Raw genomic sequence first — 24,356 nt, forward strand, 5'->3', positions numbered from 1 at the left:
ACAAAAATACAAGGGAAATGAATAGAAAACAATAACAAATATGGTATATATTAATCCAACTACATCAATAATCACTGTAAACATCAATGATCTAAATATATCAATTATAAGACAGAGATTTGGTCAGAGTGAACCAAAAACAAGACCCAACTATACGCTGTGTAAAAAAAAAAAAACACTTTATTTTTTATTTTATTTTATTTTTGAGACAGTTTCTCTCTATTGCCCAGGCTGGAGTGCAATGGCACACTCTTAGCTCACTGCAACCTCCACCTCCCAGGTTCAAGTGATTCTCCTGCCTCAGCCTCCTGAGTAGCTGGGACTACAGGCAACTGCCACCATGCCCAGCTAATTTTTGTATTTTTAGTAAAGACGGGTTTCACCATGTTGGCCAGGCTGGTCTCGAACTCCTGACCTCAGGTGATCCACTTGCCTCAGCTTCCCAAAGTGCTGGGATTACAGGCGTGAGCCACCATGCCTGGCCAAGATACTCACTTTATTTTATTTTATTTTATTTTTCTTTTTTTTGAGATGGAGTCTAGCTTTGTCACCAGGCTGGAGTGCAGTGGTGCGATCTCCGCTCACTGCAACCTCTGCCTCCCGAGTTCAAGCTATCCTCCTGCCTCAGCCTCCTGAGTAGCTGGGATTCCAGGTACGCGCTGCCACGCCCAGCTAATTTTTGTATTTTTAGTAGAGATGGGGTTTCACCATGCTGGCCAGGATGGTCTCGATCTCCTGACCTCATGATCCGCCCACCTGGGCCTCCCAAAGTGGTGGGATTACAGGCGTGGGCCACCACGCCCCACCAAGACACCCACTTTAAATACAAAGACACCAGAGGCCTGCCTGGCCCTCGAGAGACTGCCCACCATGCCCTGACTGAAGGCCCCATCACTTGGGGAGGGGATCCTGATAGAGGGCACTGCTGCCACTGTTGGGGCCCAAGTCACAGCCATCCCAGGAAACAGGGGAGGGCACACAGCTGAAAGTGGAGCATCACCTGGTCTCGTGGGGAACATGTCCTTAACTCCAGAGTTGGAGGGACAGGGAGAGTACTGGAGATTCCGATTCTCAGCTACTCCTTGGGGTTTGGTCTCAGCTGGCTATGCTAGTACCTCAAGCTAGATACTGTCAGTGGACCTGGGCACTGGGATGAACCCAGGACAGCATGCCAGCCCCTACAGGGACAGGCAATGTACAGAAAAGGCCCAAACCAGCCGGGCACGGTGGCTCACAACTGTAATCCCAGCACTTTGGGAAGCTGAGGTGGGCAGATCACCTGAGGTCAGGAGTTCGAGACCAGCCTGGCCAACATGGTGAAACCCCGTTTGTACTAAAAATACAAAAATTAGCCAGGTGTGGTGGCAGGCGCCTGTAATCCCAGCTACTCAGGAGGCTGAGGCAGGAGAATCGCTTGAACCCGGGAGGTAGAGGTTGTGGTGAGCCGAGATCGTGCCACTGTACTACAGCCTGGGAGACAGAGTGAGACTCCATGTTTAAAAAAAAAAAAAAGGGCCCAAACCCCCTGGGCTGCCAAGACCAAAGGCAGATGGCGAACCACATCTCAGCTTCTCTTTTGGGCTCTCCATTAGTCTCTTCCATATTTGTCTTCATGAGACAACCAAACAGTACAGGCTCAGTCTGGGGAATGAGAGGCTTGCAGCCACGCTTTGGACTGGGGTTCCTTGGTAGCAGCTCTGTGGTAGGAGAGTGAGTCTAGAAGATGACCCCATGCAGCCTGGTGGCCCTCGGAGGGCAGAATCCAGACATAGGCCTGCTGCCTCCATGCCCACAGGCACTCCTGCAGCATGCACAGCTTAGAAGCACCAGGTTTGATATGAGGAGAGGGATCCTTATCCACATCTTGAAGCACACAACAGTCAGAAAACAGTGTAGGCAAGGATAAAGGCTTCATGCAGGGATAGGGCAGGGTCTTCCCCAGGCCCGTGTCTTGGGAAGGAGGAAAGCTGGGGCTGGGTGAGATGAGGCTCGGCCTGAGGGAGTTCATCTGGACCAGAGGGCTGCTTGCAGCCCATCTCAACAAGGACTCGCTGCTCCTCACTGCTCGGTGTCATGCAGGTGTGCCACTGCGAGACGGGCGGGCAGTCCAGCCCCATAGGTAGTGGGCAGAGAGTATGCATAGCCCACACACAGTACCTTCTCATATGACACGACAGCCCTGTGGTGGTGCCATTTCCATTTTTTTGGATGAAGAAACTGAGGCTCAGACACACTAAGTCCTATGCCAGGGTCATGTAGCTAGTAAGTGGCAAAGCTGGGTCAGTCAGCCTAATCCCCAAGCACTAAACTCACTCTGCAGTTCTGTCTCCTGAGACACCTGTCTCCCTCTCCCCGCTCCTCCTCCTTCTTCCCTCAGCCCCATCTCCAGGCTCTGCTGCCACTTCAGGCTTTTCCTTGTGGGTATCTCAGCCTCCCAGCCAGCCATGGTGGGACTCCCATGGAGTGGAAGAACCTGCGCCTTCCACCCACAAGGGTTTTATTTCTGCCCCTGCCACCTGCCTGTGCTGTGTCCCCTATACAAGCTACTGTCCCTCTCAGAGCCTTGCTTTCTCACCTGCAGAATGGGGAGGGCCTGTCTCCCACCTCCTGGGGCCACGGAAGGGACTGGAATGGTTCTCCCTTGAGATGTTCTCTCACGTCCTGCCGAGTTTGCCAGACTCTGGGGCTCTCCACTTCCTCCCAGAGCTGCTGAGTGTTGGTCTGTGGGAAGCCTGGTAGGTGCTGGGATCCTTGCCTCAGGGATGGACTAGTCACCTGTCCCCACTCTCTCCTGGCTGACCCCACAGAAAAAAAATTTTAAAAATAATAAAAAATAAATACAAAGACACATATAGATTAAAAGTAAAGAGACGGAGAAAGATATAACAGGTTAACACTAATGAAAAGAATGTGAGAGTAGCTATATTCATTTCAGAGCAGACTTCTGAGCAAGGAAAATTATCAGGGATAAAGAGAGACATTACATAATGATAAATGGGTCAATTCTCCAAGAAGACATAGTTAAATCCTTAATGGGTATGTGCCTAACAACAGAGCAGCAAACTATGGAGGCAAAAACTGACAGACCTACAAGGAGAAATAGATGAATCCACTAGTATAGCTGAAGACTTCAGCATCCCTCTGAGAAATGGACAGACTCAGCAGGCAGAAAATCAGTAAGAACACAGTTGAACTCAACAACACCATCAATCAACTGGATATAATTGGTGTCTATAGAATACTTCATCCAGCAACAGCAGAAAACACATTCATCTCAAGCACCCACAGAACATTCACTAAGACAGGTTGCATTCTGGGCCATAAAGCACAGCTTAACCAATTTAAAATAATAGAAACCATACAATGTCTGCTCTCAGACCACATTGGAATTAAATTAAGATAGCAGGGTAATCATTCTTCTTCAGTTCTCCTGTGCTATGTACATTAAAATAAAATGGTTATGCCTTTTCTTCTATTAATCTTCCTTTTGTGTCAGTTGATCACAGTGGACCTTCAGAGGATAAAGGGAAAGTTTTTCCTTGGCTCCTATAATAAGATGGGCCAGTATTAAGCTAATTTTCAATGCCGTAGCTAATCACATTATATTGAGGCTGAAATGCAGTGGCAAATTGAAATGTATCTTCCACATATCCCCTCTTGGAAGACCTTAGAGATGGTTTTCAATATTTTATCAGAGAACATGAGAAATAGCTTGCCAGACCCAGAACCCAGAAGCTTTATACATTAGCACTTGAAATCAAGCCAAATGGAAGGTACATACTCTCGTGGGAGGTCTGGGTGTCTGGGAAAGATGAGTCTAGCAATACACTGACAGAGGACGAAAATAAAGCTTAAGAAGGAAGCAATCCTTTAAAATTTTGTTGTCATCATTTTGCATTTAGACTTACCAATTAAACCATGCCATTTTTTACCCTTTAGTTCAGATGTATTTTCCTTCTTAGAGATAAAGACTCTAATAGATTATTCAGGTTGGGTGCAGTGGCTCATGCCTGTAATCCCAGCACTTTAGGAGGCCAAGGCAGGTGGATCACCTGAGGGCGGGAGTTCGAGGCCAGCCTGACCAACGTGGAGAAACTAAAAATACAAAGAATACTAAAAATACAAACTTAGCTGGGTGTGGTGGTGCATGCCTGTAATTCCAGCTACTCAGGAGGCTGAGGCAGGAGAATCACTTGAACCTGGGAGGTGGAGGTTGTGGTGAGCTGAGATTGCACCTTTGCACTCCAGCCTGGGCAACAAGAGCGAAACTCCATCTCAAAAAAAACAAAAGTAGATTATTCAAGTCTATGCATAGTTCAGATAACAAGCTGTCTTCCAATTTTTCTCAGAAGTATGCTTTTTTGTTGTTGTTGTTGCAGAGGCAGTATCAGCACCTGCCAGCAATGTTGCAGAGGAGATGCCTGTGTTGAATAAGGTGTGGATTCAATGACCCCTTAAGGCCTCTTCTAATTGTTAAGATTTTTGGGATTCTGAAATTCTCCACAATTCTTAGAACTTGTGGTCCTTAGGCTGGGTTATTCGAAAATTTTTGTTTCTTAGATTATTTGCTATTAAAATTCTGTGAGTCTCAGGTTTTATAAGTGGCACTAAATATGATAAGGCATACAAAAATTACTACCTAAACATATGGCCCAAATTCCTGTTAGGAAAAAGAACTACTTTTTGTTGAGGAAAATGCTTTGATAAGGGCTTTGAGTTAAGACCCCACCAAGAGCCTGGGCTAGCTTATGCCTGGGTTCCTGAGGAGCAAATTGGGAGGGAGGGAGAGAAGTGAGCAGAAAGATGACAGGTCAGGGAGGAACAGCTCACATCTCATTGTACATCTGAGTAGCAATAAGCTATGCTTCACAAGATGTGATCCCTCTCCAGAACATTCTGGACCTCTGTATAATCTGCTCTCGGGAACGCTTAAGGAGAGTGATTTTATTTATTTATTTTTTTAATTTTATTATTATTATACTTTAACTTTTAGGGTACATGTGCACAACGTGCAGGAGTGATTTTATTTTTATATGGAATCCAAGTTTCAGTTTCATCACATTCAGGTCAGTGTGGCTCAGGACAAAGCCAGCATGTTTTGCTGGAGGCAGAGATTATGGTAGTAAGTGTAAGCCCCCTGGGACTTAGCCGACTTCTCTGGGAGAAATGTGGGCTTTCTCACGCAATGGTGCATGTCATGCTGCGTCTAAGGAACTCCATTCACATCAAAGTCTATGTGAATGGCCTTCTTTAGAGGTATATTGTGTACAACCTGAGCAACTGAATGTGACAGCCCTGGAACTCAGGCATTAGAGGACATTTCGCCTCCATCTGAAGGAATGGGGAGATCTCCCTTCTTCACCCTCCTAGCTAATATTCTGGTGCATGTTATATTTATATATATTTCTAAACCTCTATGTTTAAGGTTCTAAGGTCCTAGGGTTCTATGATTCTACAGTTCTCTGACTCCAAGAACCTAAGAGTATAATCAGGTTCTATAATTCTATGGCAACAAGAACCACACAGCTAATGCTATTGTGCTTGCTATACCTTCTAGGCACTGTGCCAGGCACTTTGTGTGTATTATCTCAATTAATCCTTAAGCCCTATGACATACACACTATTATTCTCTCCATTTTGTAGATGTGGAAACTAAGGCACAGAGAGTTCTGTCACCCGTCCAAGATTATGGTGCCAGGACTGAAGCAGCTAGTCTGACTTAGAGTCTCTCCCCCTCTGCCTTCCACTGCTGACATTCCAATAAGCTCCCTCCCTAATTAATAAGCCTCCTTTCACTGGGAGCTGCCCTTTTCTCAGCTGAGGCCCCAGAAGTTAGAAACCAGACCTGAGCCCCTGTATCCTGTGTTGGGATGTGTGAAGCTGTCATGTTGCGTTGTGTTGTAATAGGCTGTGTTGTGTTTCATGAGTTTGGCTCCACTATATTATGAACTTGTCTATCACAAGGACTGAATCTAATTTGACCTTGTAAATCCAGCTTTCAGTCCAAGGACTGGTACACACTTTGGGGGCTTAAAAAAAATGTTTATCATATGAGTGACTAATTGCCCAAATGGGCTGTTGGGAGTGAGCTCTGGTGTCTATTAGACACCAGGTGTCTGGCAGTCCCAGAGCATCACTGCAGAGGAGGGAAGATTTCCCCTCTACCCTCTGAGGGTTCGGTAATTGAGTCTATGAAATAAACTGACAGCAGAAGAAAGGGTTACAGAAGAAAAGGTACACAAATATACTACATGCATGCGGGCATCACATGAAAGAAAAGCGAATGTCCTAAACCTCAGTGAGAGCATATATACCTCTTACAGGGGGTGAGCGGAGGGAGGATTCAGGCAACTTAGAAGAGAGTAAATGATTTGGAGGAAAGAAGAATGGGCCCTCAGAAGAACAGGTGATATGTGGTAAAGTCTGTCTGGGGGTGGTGTTGACCCCCAGTCTCTTATCCTGTGATCTGAGTTTACTCTTCTCTGGTTGATGAGGTTCCTGGGGAGGGGATTTATAACCATTGAGTTCCTTTTGGAGGATTTATCTTGAAGCAGATAAGGGAAGTTCAGAGAAGGTCCCTCCCTGCATTTGCTGTTCCTCATATGCTCTCAGTTTGAAGTCCAAAGTGACGTACCTTGGGGTGGCATTTCCTGAACTCTTTCATCATCCTGAGACTGCATTCTGACGAGGCTGGCAAGGTGGGCACACTTCCGAAGGCACTTGAGCAGGTGGAGCCAAACCAAAGTTCATCCTCGCCAGGAGATTGGAGCCAGGAGCAGGACACCCTTGGGTCCCAGCTCAGGATCAGGTTGTAACTGAGTCAAGATGCGGAGCCTGGAGGGAGCCTCATCTGAGCGGGGCAGGTATGAGGAAGAAACTAGCCCCAGGTGCCTCCAGGTGTCCATATCTCATTGTTACAGGGAGCCATAAGAGAGAAGTGGCCAGAGACGTAAAGGTGCCGGAGCCAGGTGTGCTTGGTGCTCTACCTTGTAGTCTCTTCTCCCTTCAGGACAAGGGCCCCACCTGACACCCAGCCTGGCTCTTGGGGGCTCTTCCCTAGGCTGGACTTTGCCCTGACTCCCAGGTATGGGCTGGAGTCCTGCTGGGGACCTTCCCAATCGCTAGATACAGACGCAGCTGCATCTGTTGACTTTCAGCCTGCTCAAGCCAGAAGCCCAGGAGTGCCTTCCTGACTCAGCCTCCCTTTGGTCCTGAGCCCTGAAAACACACAGCTGCCTTCAGTGTGGCCAGCTCCACAGCCCATATGCCCCTCTCCCACCTCAGCTCTTACACTGAGAGGTGCTCACACTTGCTGAGCCACCTGCCCTGTCCTAGGTTGGGAATCAGCTTCTCCTACCTGGCCTGTCTGATCCTCTTTATTGAACACTCTGCCTGACCTCTCCCTCTTCCACCCATTCCCCAAAATCAACTTCCATAGCATTGTTCTAAGAGGCAGATCTGGCTGGGCGTGGTGGCTCACGCCTGTAATCCCAGCACTTTGGGAGGCCGAGGCGGGCGGTCAGGAGTTGGAGACCAGCCTGGCCAACATGGTGAAACCCCGTCTCTACTAAAGATACAAAAAATGAGCCAGGTGTGGTGGCGGGCACCTGTAATCCCAGCTACTTGGGAGGCAGGAGAATCGCTTGAACCCAGGAGGTGGAGGTTGCAGTGAGCCAAGATCGCGCCATTGCACTCTAGCCTGGGCAACAGGGTGAAACTCCATCTCAAAAAAAAAAAAAAAAAAAAAAAAGATGCAGATCTGACCATATCCCTTCTCTCCCTAAAATCCTCCAATGGCTGCCCACTACCTAAGGCAGAAAGTTCTAGTTCCTCAGCCCAGCTTTCCAGGCCCTTCATGGATGCCCCTGCTCATCTCCCAGCCTCCACTCCCTCTGCTCCCCTGAACCTGCCATGCTGTAGCCATCACAAACTTCGTGCCTTTGCATTTGCTATTCTCACTGCTTGGTATGTGCTGCATAAATTCCTACTCATTCTTCAAGAATCAGCCTTCCCTGGGTTACTCCTTGGTTTTATAACACCCTATGCACAACTCCACAGTGGCAATTATCATGTTATATTAGAGCTGTCTGATTGTGTTGGTGACCCCATCCAACTGGGAACACCACATGAGGCTGTATATTGCCTATGGCTTTATCCTGTGCCTGGCACATGGTACCTATGTGTTGAATGAGAAAGGAAGAAGTAAATGAATGGCAATGAGCGAGTGAAACAGTGACATCAGTGATGGTGTGGGTGGGGTTGGAGTGGGCAAGGGATCCTGATGAAAGGAAACAACAGAACACAGCATGAAGACACAAGAGCCGACTCCAAGAGGGAGGTGAGGAAGCTGCCCTGGGAGTGTTCCCCCCATCTCTCTGTGGGAGTCCGCCCTGGACCAGAGCTGTGTGCTCTGAAATCCTCGGCATCCCTGTCATTTCCTTGTGTTTGTTGTTTCTGCTACTCCTGTGAGGAAATGATCCTTAACCCTGCCCCTGGGAAGAGTTGCTCAGACCTTACCCAGCGTTGTTGTCTCCTGTGTAAGATGAGGGTGGGAAGGCGGCTGCACAGCTCACTCCTACCCCAGGCACCAGGACCCCCCTGGTAGGGGGCACCGAGGGCACGGCCTGGGAGTTTGCCCTGCAAGGCTAGAGCCAGGACAAGAGACTGGGCCTGTGAGAAGGGGGAGCCAGGAAGCCACAGGGCCTGGAGGCTGGACCACTGAGTCCTGCAGCCACTGCTTGAGCCCCCAGGGTGGACTCCTGTCCCAGCTCTCTTGTGCTTAGCCATATGCCTGATGACACAGCACTTCATGCTTAGCTGAGCCAAAACAGCAGGAATCACCCAAAGCTTTGGGTCAGGAGGTTGGGGGGAGAAACTACCTATTTTATTCACTTTCAGTACCCAACAGCATGCCCAGCACATCGTGGAGGAGCTCAAAAACTGTTGGGAAGAAGGAAGGAAGGAGGGAAGGCTGTCTGTCCTTGCTGGAGCCAAAGGGCTATAGGGAAGAGGCACTTCCAGGGGTCAGCCCTGGTGGTAAACAGCCATCAGAGTGTGGGACTGCTTTGGAGAGGGGTGGAAGGCTGGGGGTCAGAGTCTCCTACACCCACTTCCCACCTTCTCAAGCTCTCTGCCCAAATCTTGGAGGTCTAGGGTGGGCATCTCAATGGACCCTATTCCTGTTTAAAGATATCCCCCCACCCTCTTCCATGGCAAGGGTTCCCAATTCTGGGTGGGCATCAGAATTTCCTGAGAAGCTTTAAAAAGTGAAGATTCTTCAATCTAAATGCCCATCTGTGATAGAGTGGATAAAGAAAATGTGGCAAATATACACTATGGAATACTATGCAGCCATAAAAAGGAACAAGATAATGTCCTTTGTGGGGACATGGATGGAGTTGGAAGCCATTATCCTCAGCAAACTAATGCAGGAACAGAAAACCAAACACTGCAGGTGCTCACTTATAAGCTGGATGATGAAAACACATGGACACATTGGGGAGGGGGAACAACACACACTGGGGGCTGCTAGGGGTAGGATGGGGGAGGGAAAGCATCAGGAAGAATAGCTAATGGATGCTGAGTTTAATACCTAGGTGATGGAATGATCAGTGCAGCAAATCAAGGCACACGTTTACCTATGTAACAAACCTGCACATCCTGCACATGTAACCCTGAACTTAAAATAAAAGTTAAAGGAAAAATGTAAAGATTTTTGACTCCCACTTGAGACCTACTGACTTAGAATACTGTTGGGCAGGACCATAAAACAGTATTTTTTTTTTAGTGCCCTGGGTGATTCTGCCATTTAGACAGGAAAGAACTCCTCACCAAAGCCGGGTGCAGTGGCTCACGCCTGTAATCCCAGCACTTTGGGAGGCCGAGGCGGGCAGAACACGAGGTCAGGAGATCAAGACCAGCCTGACCAACATGGTGAAACCCTGTCTCTAGTAAAAATACAAAAATTAGCCAGGTGTGGTGGTGTGCGCCTGTAATCCCAGCTACTGAGGAGGTTGAGGCAGGAGAATCAGTTGAACCAGGGAGGCAGAGGTTGCAGTGAGCCGAGATTGCGCCATTGTACTCCAGTCTGGGTGACAGAGTGAGACTCTGTCTCAATAAAAAAAAAAAAAAAAAAAAAAATTAAAAGAACTCCTCACCTACCAGGTCAAGTTTAAACCCCCCAGCAAGGTATTCCCAGCCCTTTGCAATCTGGCCCCAGTGCTCCCGTGCAGCCTCATGCCCTTCACTCCAAGCACGCAGCTCATGAAACTGCTCCATGTTCCTCCTCTTTGGTTGCTCTCTCACAACCAAAGATGATACAAGTTCATCTTTCTGTCTTCCCCTCATCTACACAGGGAACTTCTACATGTCCTTTGAGCAAGGCTTTGCAGCAAATAAAAATATTTCACCCCAAAATATACTTCTTTGACATATTTTGAGATGGCTGTTCAGAGAGCCTGGGAGCAGAAGTAGGCCTGCGAAGCTGTCTTTTGTAGGGCAGACCTGCATCTATAGGGACATCTGCATTGATGCAGGCAGGCTTCCTCTGCAGACCTTCCCTTGTCAGACCTAGGACAGACTAACTGATGAGAGTCTGGTACCTTCAAAGGTCCACTCTCTCTGACAGCTGCTATCTGTGAGGTTTCATCTACATAACAAGACCACCTTTGCTAGGAAGGCCTCCTCTTCTCCCCATCTCATAAACTGTTTTGCCAGGATCCAAGCCCCTCTTTCTTTCCTTCCTTCCTCCCTCCCTCCTTTCTTTCTTTCTCTTTTTTTTTTTTTTTTTTTTTTTTGGAGTTTTGCTCTTGTTGCCCAGGCTGGAGGGCAGCCCTGCAATCTCAGCTCATGCAACCTCAGCCTCCCTGGTTCAAGTGATTCTCCCGCCTCAGTCCTCCCGAGTAGCTGGGATTACAGGCACCTGCCACTATGTCAGGCTAATTTTTTGTACTTTTAGTAGAGACAGGGTTTCATTATATTGGCCAAGTTGGCCTTGAACTCCTGACCTCAGGTGATCCACCTGCCTCAGCCTCCCAAAGTGCTGGGATTACAGGCGTGAGCCACTGTGCCCGGACTGCTTTTTTTTTTTTTTTTTTTGAGACAGAGTTTCACTCTCGTTTCCCAGGCTGGAGTACAGTGGCGTGATCTCGGCTCACTGCAACCTCCGCCTCCCGGGTTCAAGTGATTCTCCTGCCTCAGCCTCTCGAGTAGCTGGAATTACAGGTGCGCACCACAACACCTGGCTAATTTTTTGTATTTTTAGTAGAGACGGGGTTTCATGTTGGTCAGGGTGGTCTCAAACTCCTGACCTCAGGTGATCCACCCACCTTGGCCTCCCAAAGTGGTGGGAATACAGGCATGAGCCACTGCGCTCAGGCCCCAAGCCCCCATTTTCTTCTGTAACCTCAAGATGGCATATAAGCTTCTGCACCCCATTGCAGGGTGGGGAGTAATCAATCACTCTGTGGTTCTCCCTGTGTGCACATTAATAAATTTGCATGCCATTTCTGCTATTCATCTGCCTTTTGTCAGGTGACTTTTCAGTGAACCTTCAGAGGGCAAAGGGGAAGTTTTCCCTTGGCTTCCATACCTTCCACACCCTTCTTCCACCCAGCCAGACAGAAGTCTTTTCTCTTTCCTGTGTCTCTCCTAGCACTTCCCTGTATCACAGCACCCGTCACTCTACCCTGTTATTATTTAATGACTTCTGTGCCAGATAATTTGTACAACCTGCCTTGTTTAAGCCCCCCAAGAATCCCTGGAGGTAGATGATGATGAGGATGAGGATGAGGATGATGATGACAGCAACAAAGTCTCTGCAGGAAAAAAGCCTGCTCTAAGAATTCTACATGTGCTGCCAGACCCCTTCATCCTCACCACAGCCCTGTGAGCGGTAGCTTTCATTATTATCAAGTCCATCTTAGAGACAAGGACACTGATGCCCAGAGAGGTGAACTCATTCGCCATAGGTCACACTGGTAAGAGGTGGAGCCAGGATCTAACCCAGGCAGTGCTCCAGTTACCCACTGAGATTCAGCCCTTTTATACATGAAGACCCCGAGGCCCAGGGAAATCATTTGTCCAAACTCACCATTCCCATAAATGGCAGAGTCATAATTTGCATCCAGTAACCTCTGACCCCAGGGCTCCACACTCCCACATGGCCCCTGTTTAAACCTGCTGCAAAGTAATCTCCAGGTCAAGCTCCTATTCCTGGCCTGTTCTATGATGTTCCCTTCCTCTAACCCACAAACCCCCAGAGACTTGCCTTCCCATCTTCCCAATATGGCCTTCCGTCTGATCTCACTCCCTACCCATCCTGCCCCACCTCGAGTTCCCTGGAAGGAACACCCTGCCCTCACTGAGGTCACAGTTTCCCTGGCAGGCAGAGATCCAGCAACACTTGGGAGCTTTTCCCATTATTTCTCTATCCTGCATTCTCGACTAAGCAGGCAGAGGCAATGGGGGTGTGGGGGGAGCACCCTCTTCCCCTCCCTGGGCTTCTTTGTCAGTAAGGTGGAGAATGGCCCTGCCCTGGCGGCCTGCCAGGGTCAAGAAGATGTTCTGATGGGACAATGGGGCACAAAGCTTCACAAACGCTGGTGGTCCAGCCCTGAATGCCTCACTCCTAGGCCATGATAGGAGGGTGGGGTCCTAACCAGCTGGAGACCCAGCCCCACCATGCTTACAAGGTACCTACCCACCCTGCGCCCCAGCAGCCTCCTCTAAAGTACCTTCTGCATAGAATCACTATAAGAATCGACTGCAGCACAGACCGTACACATATAAGGACATCCCGACAGAGGAATAGCTCCATAAATAAAGAAGGGTAGCAATTACGTGAAGGGCCTGGCCTCCCTCTGTAGAATCAGAGCTGTGAAATCAGGCACCTTTTCAGAGAACTCCAGCGGGAAACCAGCTCTCCACAGTGGGCCCCCAGTTCAGCCATCCCACCACTGAGAATAACTCTAGCTGTCCAGCTGGGCAACAGCAGGCTTTCAAAATTGCATTGCAATCTTGTAATCACAGATATTCTTTTTTTTTTTTTTTTTTTTTAAATAAGGTCTGGCTCTGTCACCCAAGCTGAAGTGCAGTGGCACAATCTCAGCTCACTGCAACCTCTGCCTCCTGAGCCAAGGGATCCTTCCGCTTCAGCCTCCAAAGTAGCTGGGACTACAAGCACACAACACCACACTCGGCTAATTTTTTTTTTTTTTTTTTTAGAGAGACAGAGTTTTACCATGTTGCCCAGGCTGGTCTCGAACTCCTGGACTCAAGCAATCCACCCACTTTGGCCTCCCAAAGTGCTAAGATTACAGGCAAGAGCCGCCACATCCAGCCCTGCAGATATTCTTTACCTCACAGAAGTTGTAGAGCTCTTAACCATCTGCTTTTCTCATCAGTCCTTTACAAAGCCTACAGGAGTTTGCGTGGTTCCGTGCTGACCTGAGCTCATCTCCAGCTCTGTTTCTTACTTGCTGGGTGATCTTGGGCAAGTAATTTCCCTTCTCTGGGCCTTAGTTTGCTTCATCTGTGAAGTGGGTGGGATACTCTCAGCCTTTGAGGGTTCCTGTGAGAATCACAAGTATCAGGCACAGAGGAAGAAGATAACAGTCCTTAAATCACCATTACCCTCATTCTCTAGATAAAGAAATTGAGGTTTGGAAAAGCTCCCCTACTTGCTCCACAGCTAGGAAGAAGCAGGGTCGGCTCTGAGTCCAGGACCTCTGCTTCCACACAAGAAGGATCCCCCAGTTTTAAAACTTCTGACACTATGAGGTATGGCTTTGGCTGCTCAAAAACAAAGACCAATCTCAGGGTCCTGTTTTAGATGCCCCTTGTTACACCTCTTATTAGTTACAGCCAGCCTGGCCCAGATGCAGCACCAGGTCCTCCAGACTGGGTCAGAGGGAACAAGGTGAAAGCCAACACGGGCGTGGAGGGTGACGCCACGAGCCCTGTGTCTGCCGAAGGCCCACAGACACGGGACAGGAAAGCCATGGGCTTGTCCCAGTCGACCGCACAGTGAGGACACAGTGACCTCATCCCTACAGCCATGAGCACTGTTGTCAGCACCGTGCTCCAATTTTACAGCCTGAGTCAGCGGGCAGAGGGACACTGTGCATTTAATAGCCTGACATTGTGCAGAAAGACACTTTGCATTGCCCCGGCCTCAACCCTGCTGATTTATTCGGGCTACCTCAGAGTAAAAGACAAGAACTCTTCTTAAGCATCTGGCTCTGGGTAACTTACTTCTAATCTTCTCTCTTTTGAAGACAATGATAAAACACGATTTTTCAATTGACAAAGACTGAAAAGACAAACCACACCCAGTATTGACCGGAGGATTTCGAAAGAGCAGGTCTCTTTATAGCTGATAAAAGTGCAAAATGTACCATTTTTTCTGAAGGGAAATTTAGCAAAGCTTTTAAAAATTCACCTGTCCTTTGGCCCTGTAATCCTTCTACTACAACGATATGTACTGAGTTCTTGGCACAAAGTTATCCTTCATAGAGTTGTTTATAACTGCCTCCAAATGAAAACTGCCTAATTACTCATCAAGAGGAGATTGGTTCAATCAATGATGGTCTATCAGTCAGCCATTCAAAATCATGTTGGGGCTGGGTACAGTGGCTCACACCTGTAATCCCAGCACTTTGGGAGGCCAAGGCAGGTGGATCACCTGAGGTCCAGAGTTCGAGACCGGCCTGACCAACATGCAGAAACCCCATCTCTATTAAAAATACAAAATTAGCCGGGTGTGGTGGTGCATGCTTGTAATCCCCGCTACTTGGGAGGCTGAGGCAGGAGAATCGCTTGAATCCAGAAGGCGGAGGTTTCAGTGAGCCAAGATCACACCATTGCACTCCAGCCTGGGCAACAACAGTGAAACTCCATCTCAAGAAAAAAAAAAAAAAAAAAAAAAAAATTCATGTTGGGGGCAGGGTGCAGTGGCTCACACCTGTAATCCTAGGACTTTGGGAGGCTGAGGAAGGTGGATCACTTCAGGCCAGGAGTTTGAGACCATCCTGGGCAACACAGCAAGACCCCATCTCTCAAAAAAAATTTTTTTTTAATTAGTGTATTGGCACATGCCTGTGGTCCCAGCTACTAGGGAGGCTGAGGTGAAAGGATCACTTGAGCCCAGGAGTTGGAGACCAGCCTAGGCAATACAACAAGACTTTATCTCTTTAAAAAAAAAAAAAAAAAAAGGATTAGCTGGGCATGGTAGTGTGCACCTGTAGTCCCAGCTACGTGGGAGGCTGAGGCAGAAGGATTATTTGAGCCCTGGAGTTCAAGGCTGCAGTGAGCTCTGATTATACTATGATTATGCCACTGCACTCCAGCCTGGGCAATAGAACCAGAGCCTGTCTTTAACAACAAGAAAAAAATCACATTGGGAAGAATATTTACTCACATAGGAATGTTCATGAGAGATCAAGAGACAAAGCAACTTAAATCCAGAATGATTTGCATTGATTTAACCAGGCTTGATAAGCTTTTCCACATGAGGATTGTTCCCTTGGAACACTCCCCATTGGAACCCAGCCACCATGCTATAAGGAAGTCCAAGCTAACCTTCAGGAGACAGAGGAGGATGCAACACCATATGGAGAGAATGGCCCAGCGATGTGTCCGGCTGAATGCCGCTGCATGAGTCACCCCAGCTGCCATCACGTGGGGCAGAACTGCCCAGTCAATCCACAAAATCATGAGAAATAATAAGCTGTTGCTGTTTAAAGCCACTAAGTTTTGAGATGGTTACTCTTTTTTTCTTTTTTCTTTTCTTTTATTTTTTTGAGATAGAGTCTCACTCTGTCGCCCAGGCTGGAGTGCAGTGGCGCGATCTTCACTCACTGCAACTTCTACCTCCTGGGTTCAAACAATTCTCGTGATCAGCCTCCCACATAGCTGCGATTACAGGCATGTGCCATCACACCCAGCTCATTTTTTTTTTTTTTTTTCTGTGAGGGTGGGTGGGGGCTCTGTCACCAGGCTGGAGTGCAGTGGCACAATCTTGGCTCACTGCAACCTCCACCTCCCGGGTTCAAGCGATTCTCCCGCCTCAGCCTCCCGAGTAGCTGGGACTACAGGCGTGTGCCACCATGCCTGGCTAATTTTTGTATTTTTAGTAGAGACGGGGTTTTACCACATTGGCCAGGATGGTCTTGATCTCTTGACCTCGTGATACGCCCACCTCGGCCTCCCACAGTGCTGGGATTACAAGTGTAAGCCACCGAGCGGGGCCCCTTTTTGTATTTTAGTAGAGACAGGGTTTCGCTATGTTGGCCAGGCTGGTCTTGAACTCCTGGCCTCAGGTGATCCACCTGCCTCGACCTCCCAAAGTGCTGAGATTACAAGCATGAGCCACCGCACCCAGCCTGACATGGTTAATCTACAGCAATAGATAGCTGTGGCACCTTGTTTGAATTCCTAGATTTTCAGAATGCACACAGACCACAAGAGCAGAAGCACCTGTGTGGAGCATCAACTTAGTTGTGCACACCTGGAAGGCAGAGCTTTAAGTGACTCCAACTCACTGAGCCTTCACCACTGGCCAGTCATTGTGCAGCTTCCACAAATACCATCACGTACTAGGTACTTAATAAGTATTTATGGAATAAGTGAATAAATGTCTTAGTTAACACACACTGTATCCCTTGGAGGTAGGAACTGTTTTATTATTATTACTACTGTATATTTTTTGAGATGGAGTTTCGCTCTTGTTGCCCAGGCTGGAGTGCAATGGCATAATCTCGGCTCACTGCACCCTCCACCTCCTGGGTTCAAGCGATTCGCCTGCCTCAGCCTCCCGAGTAGCTGGGATTACAGGCATGTGCCACCACGCCTGGCTAATTTTGTATTTTTAGTAGAGACGGGGTTTCTCCATATTGGTCAGGCTGGTCTCAAACTCCCGACCTCAGGTGATCCAATCAACTCAGCCTCCCAAAGTGCTGGTGGCGTGAGCCACTGCGCCCGGCCCAAAAACATTTTTAATGAATGCATGTGTGCCTGTGTGACAACATCAGGAGGAACACATGCTTCCTCCACCCCATCCTCACACAGAGTGGGGCTCTGCCAGCCTTGTTTGTGCTCTGTGACCGTATCACCTGACCATAACCAAATGGACTCAGGACAAACATCTCACCCAAATTGTTCCTATCAGCTCCTCTTATCTTAGAAAAGTCAGGGCCAGGAAACAGCTGAGTCAGCTTCTAAGGGTTGTTGAAATGGTCCTATGCAGACTCTGGTATTGCATCGTGGTCATTTTCTGCTGTGTGGGGCAGAACAGGCCTGTTTGTGTTGAAAGAGAGAAATAACACAGATGAGAAAGGTAGAGCATCCTAGTGGCAGCCTACTCACTGAATCCAGATCTTCGTCCGCGTCTTGTTGCATCCCTGTGCCTGGTTTATGAGACACCTCTGTATCCTTTATCTTTTTTATTTTAAAATATATTTTAAAGATTTTTTATAAATTACTTATTTATTTATTTAGAGATGGAGTCTCACTCTGTTGCCCAAGCTGGAGTGCAGTGGCGCAATCTTGGCTCACAGCAACCTCCCCCTCCTGGCTTCAAGCGATTCTCCTGCCTCAGCCTCCCGAGTAGCTGGGATTACAGGCACTCACCACTTCGCCTGGCTAATTTTTGTATTTTTAGTAGAGATGGGGTTTCGCCATGTTGGCCAGGCTGGTCTTGAACTCCTGACCTCAGGTGATCTGCCTGCCTCGGCCTCTCAAAGTGCTGGGATTACAGGTGTCAGCCACCATGCCCAGACTATTTTTTTTTTTTAACTTTTTTATATTTTTAAAGACAGGGTATTGCTGTGTAACCCAGTTTGGAGTGTGATGGCACAATCACGGCTTAGTGTATTCTCGAATCTCTAGGCTCAAACCATCCTCCTGCCTCAGCCTCCTAAGTAGCTGGGACTGTAGGCACATGCCACCATGGCTGGCTAATTTTTAAATTTTTTTTTGAGATACAATGTCTGGCTATATTGTCCAGGCTGGTCTGGAACTCCTGGGATCAAGCAACCCTCCCGCCTTGGCAAACCCAAAGTGCTAGGATTACAGGGGTGGGCCACTGCATCCAATCTCTATATCATTTATTAAATTCTCCCTTTTTCCCATAATCCCAGCACTTTGGGAGGCTGAGGCAGGTGGATCACCTGAGGTCAGGACTTTGAGACCAGCCCAGCCTACATCGTGAAACCCCATCTCTACTAAAAATACAAAAATTAGCCAGGCATGGTGGTGGGCGCCTGTAATCCCAGCTACTCTGGAGGCTGAGGCAGGAGAATTGCTTGAACCCAGGAGGCAGAGGTTGCAGTGAGACAAGATCACGCCATTGCATGCCAGCCTGGGTGACAAGAGCCAAAACGTCGTCTCAAAAAAAAAACAAAAACAAAAAAAAAACTCCCTTTTTGGTGACAGCTGGTTTGAATGCGTTGATACTTGCAACCAAAATATCCTAACAATCATTACTTTAAGGAAATAGGGAAGATAGGACTCTCAGCCACAAAACCAGGCCTCTGGGAACCAGTTAAAAGAACCACGGAGGACAGACTACTGCCTGAGCACTCTCTGTAAGTAAAGACTATACCAGCCACTTTACAATACCAGGTGTACAGGCTGGAATGTAAGCTCCTTGAGGGGAGGGCTCTATAGCCAAGCAGTCAAAGCCCTCCTTGATGTGGCTTCTACCTCCCAGCCTCAGCCCCAAATGTCGGGTTGGGCACTGGCCAGGTTGTAATGTGCCATTCTAAAGCCTCCCCAGTTGTCACACCTATAAATCTAAGCCAGGGTCCCAGCCCACCACGAAGATGGTATAACAAGTTCTAGAAGTGGCATTGGGTTTTCCAAGTACCTTCATCCCCACTGTCTCCTGTGATCATCCCATCAGGGTCCACCAGCCCAACTTTAGGGACATGGGAATGAGGGAGGCAAAGGGGTTAAGCAACCTGCCCGAGGGGTAGGTGAATAGAACTGGGACTTAAATTCAAGTCTGAGCCAACCTCGCCACTGGAAGAAGGACCGAATAACACTTGATCTTTATTATCGTAGTTTTAAAGAAGAGGAAACTTTAAATGAGATACCTAGAGTAGTCAAATTCACAGAGAAAGTAGAACAGGGGTTGCCAGGGATTAGGGGTAACAGGGAATGGGGAATTATTATTTAGTGGGTTCAGATGGATGATGGCAATGGTTGCACAGCAGTGTGAATGCACTTAATGACACTGAACTGTAATCTTAAAATAGGTAAAATGGTAAATTTTATGTCATGTAGTTTAATTTTAAGTGAGGAAACTGAGGTCTAACAGGATAAAGGTATAGAGCAGATTTTTTTTTTTCTGGGGTGGAGTCTTGCTCTGTCACCCAGGCTGGAGTGCAGTGGCGTGATCTCAGCTCACTGCAACCTCTGCCTCCCAGGTTCAAGCAATTCTCCTGCCTCAGCCTCCCGAGTAGCTGGGATTACAGGCACCCGCCACCACGCCTGGCTAATTTTTGTATTTTTAGTAGAGACGGGGTTTCACCATGTTGGCCAGGCTGGTCTCCAACTCCTGACCTTGTGATCCACCCGCCTCAGCCTCCCAAAGTGCTGGGATTACAGGTGTGAGCCACCACGCCCGGCCTTAGACTAGATTTTATACAAAGTCTGGGGACAAACCAGGTTCAATCATTAGCTCGGCCACTTGCTGACCTACTCAACCTTAGGCAAATCACTCTGAAACTGTGCTTCAGTTTCCTCCTCTGAGAAACAAGATAAAAAATAGTAAATCTAGAATTCGTTATGAGAATTAAATGAGATATTAATAACTCCATACCAATCACTTACCTGGCACATAGTAAATTAGCAACACATACAACATTATTATGACAAGGTTTCTCAACCCAGAGCAAGAACAGCCTTTCAGATGCTTGAATAGTCTTGGTGCTTATCTGTTGCAACCCCTTTGTTACAAAGCTGAAGAGACTGAGGGACAATGACTTGCCCGAAGTCACCCAGCCAACTTGTAACAGAGCCCAGAGTTGAAACAAACCACTCTTCTCTGAGTACAGAGATCCCCAGCTCCAGCCAGCTCACAGTGCTTTCCCTTTTTAAAGAACTGAACTGCCGTGGATTTGAGGCATGAATTTCAAGCCTCAATGTGGAAAGCAGGGGCTCCTGCGGCTCTCAACCGATTCTCACTCTCCCTCTTGCAAAGCATGAGTCAGCTCCAGTATAATGTGTGAGTCAGCCCGCTCCCCCGTGATGCATGTGCATATCACTGCCAGGTGGCATCCAGGTGGGAGCTGGGCGGGGCAAGCGGGCACAGCTAGACACCGGCTGCTCTGTCCGGGCATAAGCTGTGTGCTTCCTTTCAGATCCAAACTGCTGCATGGTGGTATCTAGAAGTCAGGAGGCCCAGGTTTTACACCTTCAATTTGCTTCCAAGTTTCTCCTTCACTGTGATCTCAAGCAAGTGGCTTAATTTCTCTGTGCCTCAGTTTCCACAACTGCAGATACATGAATAATTCTAGTCTTGCCTGTAGCATAAGGTGTGGGGAGGACCCAAGGAATGACATGTGGGAAGGAGTTTTGTAGAGTTACAAAGTTATATCAAAGCCAGATACGGTGGTGCTGGCCTGTTGTCCCAGCTACTTGGGAGGCTGAGGCAGGAGGATTGCTTGAGCTCAGGAGTTTGAGGCCAGCCTGGGCAACATAGCAAGACCCTACCTCTAAAAAGAAAACAAAAAGAAAGAAAAAGTTATATCAGCATGAAAGGCATTGTTTTTCCACTTCTCTGGAGAAATATGATTCTAAGAATAAAACAAAACTATGCCAGGCTATTTGTTTTTCCCATCAGTCCTTGGGCTTCTCAGGATCCCTCCGGTCTCCTTGCTGTTCCCCCAGCCTCAGGGTGCCAGGTTACTTCCTCAGACTCAACACTTGTGGAGGGCTTACTGTGCACCAGGCCCAGGGCCAAGCCATTGAATCCTCCCCAGAGATCTCCAAGGTCAACATCATTCTGGGTCTTAAAAAAAAAAAGAGGGCCGGGCGCGGTGGCTCACGCCTGTAATCCCAGAACTTTGGGAGACCGAGGCGGGTGGATCACTTGAGGTCAGGAGTTCAAGACCAGCCTGGCCAAACATGGTAAAACCCTGTCTCTACTAAAAATACAAAAAAATTAGGTGGACGTGGTGGTGGGCGCCTGTAATCCCAGCTACTCGGGAGGCTGAGGCAGGAGAATCGCTTGAACCCGGGAAACAGAGGTTTCAGTGAGCCGAGATTGTGCCAGTGCACTCCAGCCTGGGCAAAAAGATTGAGATTCAGTCTTAAAAGAAAAAAAAAAAAAGATTATTATGGGCCTTATTTTACAGAGAGAAAACTGAGGCTCACTGGTAATAAGCAACTCGCCAATCACAAGGTGGAGCTGGTCCATGAAGCCAGACTTTTTGACCGTTCCAGAGTTCTGCCCACCCCACGGGGAAGAAAGCTCCTCGGGGAGGCATCATCAGGTCCTCTTCTTCCAACCTCACAGACCTTCAGAAAACAATACGTGGAAATTGAGAAGGGCAGATCCCTGCAACCCTGAAGAAAATCAGGCTTTGAGAATGTAAAAAAATGGAAATAATATTAGTTACCACGTTTCAAGTATTTACTGTAGGATAGTCACCTGATACACGTTTCCTTACTTTATATTCACAATAATTCTTAGAGTTGAGTACTGCTATTATCCCCATCTTACAGTTGGGGAAACTGAGATTCAGGTGAGGTAACATGCCCAAAGACACATAGCTAGCACGTCTGTTTCCAAAGCCTGTGGTCTGCCCACCAAATACCACTGTCAGCCTCCTCCTTCATTCATTCTCTGATTAATTCATTTATTAAACATTTATAGCTTCTTTCTTGTGCCAAATAACTTGCTGGACAGAGGGAAGACAGGAATACCTGAGCCCCAGCCGTAGAGAAGGTCATTATCTCAGAGGAAGATAAGGCTCAAATAATTGTAATCTAAGCGATAAGAGCCAGGCAAAGCAAACTGCTTGTACTGTTGCTGGATCAGAGCAGGCAGTGCCAGTTGGAGTTTTTGTTGTTTTTATTGCTTTCTTTATTGCCAGAGAATCTGGCAGCATTTGATTTAACAAGTTTCTCTAGAGTCAAGTCAACCATTTATTATTATTTTTTATTTTTATTAAAAAAAATTTTTTTTTTGAGATGGAGTCTTGCTCTGTTGCCCAGGCTGGAGTGCAGTGGTGCAATCTCAACTCACTGCAACCTCCGTCTCCTGGGTTCAATAGATTATTCTGCCTCAGCCTCCCAAGTAGCTGGGATTACAGGTGCGCACCACCATGCCTGGCTAATTTTTGTATTTTTAGGAAAGATGGGGTTTCATCATGTTGGTCAGGGTGGTCTCGAACTCCTGACCTTGTGATCCCCCTACCTTGGCCTCCCAAAGTGCTGGGATTACAGGTGTGAGCCACTGCGCCTGGCCTATTTATTTATTTTTAGAGATGGGGTCTCACCATGTTGCCCAGGCTGGACTTGAACTTTTGAGCTCAAGCAATCCTCCTGCTTCAGCCTCTTTAGTAGCTGGGACTATAGGCATGCACCACCACACCTGGCTCCATTTATTTTTTCAATCCAGGTGCTGGAACTCACACTTACTACCTGTGTGATTTTGGGCAAATTACTTCCCTGAGCCTCAGTTTTCTCCTTTAGAAAACAGAGAGAAAAAGGCCAGGCGCAGTGGCTCACGCCTGTAATCCCAGCACTTTGGAAGGCCGAGGCGGGCGGATCACAAGGTCAAGAGATCGAGACCACCCTGGCCAACATCGTGAAACCCCGTCTCTACTAAAAATACAAAAATTAGCTGGGCATGGTGGTGTGCGCCTGTAATCCCAGCTACTTGGGAGGCTGAGGCAGAAGAATCTATTGAACCCGGAAGTCGGAGGTTACAGTGAGCCGAGATTGTGCCACTGCACTCCAGCCTGGCAACAGTGAGACTCCATCTCAAAAAAAAAAAAAAAAAAGAAAATAGAAAAATACTCATTTCATAGAGTTGCTGTGAGAATTAAATTAACTAAAATGTTGTGTTCCTTCATTCAACAAAAATGTATGAGACCCAGTGTGAGGCAGGTGCTGTTTTTGGTGCTGGGGACACTGGAAGAAGCAGATGGAGACACTCCCTTGGAATTACAGAAATATTTTAAGTAAAAAAAAAAAAAAATCAGTTTGCTTAATTGAAGCAAGATATGCATTCAGAAGAGTATGAAAATCAGAAATGTACACACCTCAATGCATTTTCACAAACTAAACACACCCGCAACCAGCACCCTGATGAGGAAACAACATTACCAACACGGTCACAAACAGGGTGTGACAAGAAGGGCACTCACCTCCCCTGTAAAATTTAAGCAGGGGTGGAGGGGGGCAGAGGGGGGCAGCAGCAGACTCTGTCATCAGGATAAATAATATTTTTAATGCAGTATTTTTGAAAAACCAGAATTAATGCAAAAAATCCATGATGACAAAATATCAAAATTTTAAATAAAAACAGGATTAGTAACATGCTGTGCTGAGTCATATTAAAGCTTGAGGCGAAAGAAAAAAACATCAGTACTGCTGATCTGGTCTCCACCTGCCTCACCCTGATTACCAGCACCCGCCCCCAGAGTCACGACCCTCCCTTCCAAGGGTAACTACTGTTACTCCGGAGATAAGTTTTGCCTGTTTTTAAACTTTATACACATGACATCACACTCTTTTGCACAGCTGCTATCACTCAATGTGTCTGTGAGATTCAGCCACATTATTGCGTGCCATGGAAAGATGTTTGAACAAAGCAGTGATGTGGTCAGCTGTGCATTTTAAAGAGACCAGTGTGGTGGCAGGGAGGAGGATGAATGAATAGTGGTCCTAGCCTATGCTGGAGGAGGGACTGGCCGCATGGAGAGGGCAGGCAGAGTCCGCGGGATGGGCGACGGGATACGGGGAATGAGGGAGACAGAGAGGGGTCAGGGAAGATACCAGATCTCTGGCTAGGGCAATTTGGTGGCTAGAGGAGCCATCTCTAGGGTGGGGACAGGAAGCGATGGGCGAAGATAATGAGTTCAGGTTTGAGCATGGTGAGTGTGAAGGACCTGTGGGACATCCAGAGGGACATCCTGGAGGCAGCTGGACAGAAAAGCCTGGTAGTCAGGAGAGAAGGGAGGGGAGTATGTGCCTTCAATTTCCCCAGCATCAGCGAGCAGGTGGTAGCCCTGATAAGTGCATTTGCAGAGGGTCGGAGGGGCATACAGAAGATAAAGAAGGGATGCCGAAAAGCTTTCTGGGAGCAGGTGGTTCAAGCAGGTGTGCAAATCAGAATGAAAATA

At 47.7% G+C, this 24,356-nt stretch overlaps 1 long non-coding RNA gene across 2 annotated transcripts in view; it reads right to left on the reverse strand.

Annotated features, from left to right (window-relative positions):
• Positions 1 to 24,356, reverse strand: part of LOC103892800 (uncharacterized) — a 38,892-nt gene that overhangs the window by 10,594 nt on the left and 3,942 nt on the right. Inside the window, exons 1-3 of one of the 2 annotated variants that reach the window (XR_008515532.1) lie at positions 21,379 to 22,143; positions 17,150 to 17,295; positions 13,359 to 13,570 (exon numbers count right to left, since the gene is read on the reverse strand). This is a non-coding gene — a long non-coding RNA (uncharacterized LOC103892800). Of the gene's footprint in view, positions 1 to 13,358; positions 13,571 to 17,149; positions 17,296 to 21,378; positions 22,144 to 24,356 lie in introns of those variants that run through there. The other variant, XR_008515533.2, reaches the window with a different exon arrangement.

The sequence above is a fragment of the Pongo abelii genome, chromosome 1, assembly GCF_028885655.2.
Source record: "Pongo abelii isolate AG06213 chromosome 1, NHGRI_mPonAbe1-v2.0_pri, whole genome shotgun sequence".
Lineage (NCBI taxonomy): Eukaryota > Metazoa > Chordata > Mammalia > Primates > Hominidae > Pongo > Pongo abelii.